Consider the following 4,037-nt stretch of genomic DNA (forward strand, 5'->3'; position numbering starts at 1 on the left):
ATTTAGTGGAAATATATTTTTGTTTTTTTCTCGAAGCTTACTTATAAGCGTTGTTTGTTACTTATAATTGTTGATTAGTTAGACAATGCTCTGTCTTCTTCTATCGAATGACAAATGAATAATGATAGAAAGAGCTAAATCAGTATTTAACGGTTGCTTAAGCGTTAAGCAACGGTCACAAGTAAGGTCCTTACCTATTAAATTATAATTAAAAAAATATACATAAGAAACTTTTGCTAGCTATTAATTTGCCAATTATTGTGTGTATAAAATTTAAAAAAAAAAACCTCTTTGTAGCACTTAAGTAAAATTTTAATAAATTATATTTTAATTTAATGAAACTTTATAGGGACAATATTAACTTTACCTAATCCGATAAAAAAGGTTGTAAACTACCTTAACTAATTTTGATGTAAAAAAACAACATCATAATGGTTACACTGTCTGTGAAGCTATAAGCCCGAATTGAAAACCTTATTCTAATCTACCATCATTTTTAAATCGCTACATCGATATCATCGATATTATAATATAAAAACGATTTTCGATAACAATAGTTATATTTTATTCGAATAAATAAATAAAATAACCAATTATTCGAATAAACTTCCATATACGATTATTAACCCTCGAATGAGCATAGCATTCTTGATTTAGTGTTATTAACCTGTCATTCGCCGAGCCACGGGGCTCCAGAGGCCGGGCACAATGGACGTCGATTAACGGTCATACGTAAAGCTAAATTATTACACACTTGTGTACTTCATAGAAAACGTTAGTACGAAACTAATCATGTGGAAATTAATTTCGAATTTGGAGTTCGTATTCTTTTTTTTATAATTCGAATTCGACTTTTTTAATTGGTTGGTAGTATTTTTAATTGTAAGGCAATAAACAATATGCCATGATTATAATTACAAGTTGAAATTAGAATATTTTACATACATTTAAAAAAAACGATAGAATAAAAAAAGACTAAACTTATGTGATAAGTGTAATTACAGGCACAAGGGACATAACATCTTGATGAAGATGTAAGCGATGGTTAACATTTCTTACAATGTCTATGAGCGTTGGTGACCAATTACCATCAGGTGGCCTTATGTCGTCCGTACCTATACTAAAAAAAACCCTACCTAATGTTACTTGTTAACCTACATAATGTTACTCGATCATGCAAAAACGGTTTAACGCATTTGAACGATATTTAGAATATGGATAGCGTTATACCTTGACGTATAAAAAAAATTACCTAACGCCTGCCCTGCCCTAGGATGAACGACGAGCGGAAGCTAAGAAGTTGTATAACAATTTTAGAGCATTTTCAACCATTTCCACATAACTGATTGAGATAAAATTTTATACACAATTTTAATTCTGGTAACTATACAAACCAAAGTAAACTAAACTGTATTCGTTTTATGAGCAAAATACTGACTGACGAGATCTCTATAGCTATACATAGGTCCGATTACCTTGAAATTTAGAGTATTTACTCCTTTCGTGACGTAAAAGTACTCACTCACTCACTAAGAATCTTTCATAATTTGAAACAGAAGTGACAAGAGAGAATAACAATGAAATTGAAAAGGGGGTAACTATGCATGAATCCTACCGTATAAATAATAGTAAGAGACGTGGTGGAATAAACACCAAACCTTTTCCTTGAAAGGCAAGGATACCTCTGCCTAGGAATAATAATAATAATAATAATAATAATGACCCCACCGACGTATCTTTACGTTGCCGACGTGGTGGGGCTTGTGCGTTTCAATGATTCTTAGGGCTATGCCAATAGAGCTACTCATGTTGGATGGGCCTAAGATGAAAAGACAGACCAAGAGAGATACAACCCAAGCCAAGGTGGAACAGCGTACGCCGAGGGCTCCATGGCTAAGGGGGTGCTTAGTCGTTAGTATGCGAACTTTAGAGACAAGGGGACCTCTAATTTAATTTACTCTTATCACAGTGAATGCAGGGCTCTGCTGTGATTGACTTTTATGTCCCTAGCTACTCGTGGGAATAATATGATAACTAAGTCTAAAACTAAAAAATATATACAGGCGAACGTGCCATCATTAGAAGAAGAGTCCACGCAGACTTCTAATTCATCCTTTAAATCTTTATTCCCATCAATACCCTCTTCATCACCAATTTTGTATGCATCTTCACCAAATTCATCATCAACCGGTGCTCAGCTGGCGGATGTTGCACAGGAGACAAATTTTGTCAGTGAACCTGTGCCCACCACCAGTGGCGTAAAAAAACGTAAAAAATGGAGTATGGAAATGAATAAGTTCATCCTACGTACCTACCTATATCTTACAAATTTAGAATCAGACACAAATTCATATCTTTCTTCATTACATATAAAATTTATAGATAAATATCCACATATGGAAGTAAGCAGACAGACAATTGGTGACCAAGGTAGAGCTATTATACAAAAGAAATTATTATCACAAGAAACCATTGATCAGATTTACGATGAAGTTAGAACAGAATTGCAAGTAATCCAAACTCAGATACAACAAAACGCCACAAATCTTAAAACATCCCTTAACATACTAACAGGAAAACGTATGAAATGGACAAATGAATGCAATGAAGCAATTATTAGGATTTATTTCAAAATAACACAATTAGAGACTAATAAGACCGCTTATAGAAAACGTTTGTATGAAGAGTTTATAAACTTATACCCAGAGTTTACACACATTACAGAGCAAAGATTAGCGGATCAACGAAGGGCAATAATAAATAATAAATATATTAAACAAGATAGATTAACACTGATTAAACAACAAGTAGCAGATGAATTACATTATATACACACACTAACGTAAGACACAGATAATGAACATTTATTAACAACCGAACAAAGTAATTTTACACACTACGATGCATTCAAATCGAATTCGGAAACAAACTCACAAGCTAGGAAAATGCAAAACACTACAGTTACATGCATTGATTCCGTTACATCAACCCCTATCGATGAACAAAACATAGAAAGTATCACCCACGACCATGATATGGAGCACCTCAACAACACGCAATCAATGCTTAATACTACCTTAGAAGTAAACACTGAAATAGAGAACACATTCGTATATGCTCTAGAACATTTTTGTGATACTGAACCAACTAGCAGACCATACATTCCTAAACAAAGGACTTCTAAAAAGTTTTCATTAATAATGAAATACACAGATACGATGATACTGACAAAATTTGTAAACACTGATACTGATTTTATCACTCTACAGACAATAATTTACTGTGCCGCATGGACAGCTGCTAAATGTAATGGGGCAAGAATGACATTCTCAACACAAAACAACCATCAAAACAAATCATACAGAAAACCTAGCTGGCAAAGAAGATTAGAAAATAAAATAAGGAAATTGCGAGTCAATATAGGCAGGTTAACACAATTTATTAGAGGAAATAGAAATCGAAAAGTAGTAGCTGCAGTAGAACTCATAAAGACACAATATCAATCACACGCACAATATGAAAATACAAACACGCATATAGAACACTTCTTAGATACCTTAAAACAGAAACTCAATGCAGCAGCTAGTAGACTTAAGAGATATTTGACGTGTACTGCCCGTAAAATAGAAAACAAAACATTTGCTAACAATGAAAAAATCTTCTATAGAAATTTATTATCTAACTGCAAAGATAATGAGCAAAATCTAGAAATACCTTCCTCCTGAAATATTTCGACAATTCTGGGCTAAGACATGGGAAAACCCCATAGAACATAATGAACATGCAGACTGGGTTAACGAAATAACTACACATATTCCAGAGATGGAGTTCAATTTCATACCAATAGAAACATTTATAGATGTCATCAAACGAATGCACAATTGGAAATCCCCAGGCTCAGACAATATTCACAACTATTGGTACAAGAAATTTAGTAGCACACACTCATACATACATAAGTACTTAAATACATTCATTCAATCACCACATTTACTACCGAAATATATAACTCATGGAATCACATACTTAGTACCTAA

The sequence above is a fragment of the Nymphalis io genome, chromosome 17 (genome assembly GCF_905147045.1).
Source record: "Nymphalis io chromosome 17, ilAglIoxx1.1, whole genome shotgun sequence".
In the NCBI taxonomy this organism is placed as follows: Eukaryota; Metazoa; Arthropoda; class Insecta; order Lepidoptera; family Nymphalidae; genus Nymphalis; species Nymphalis io.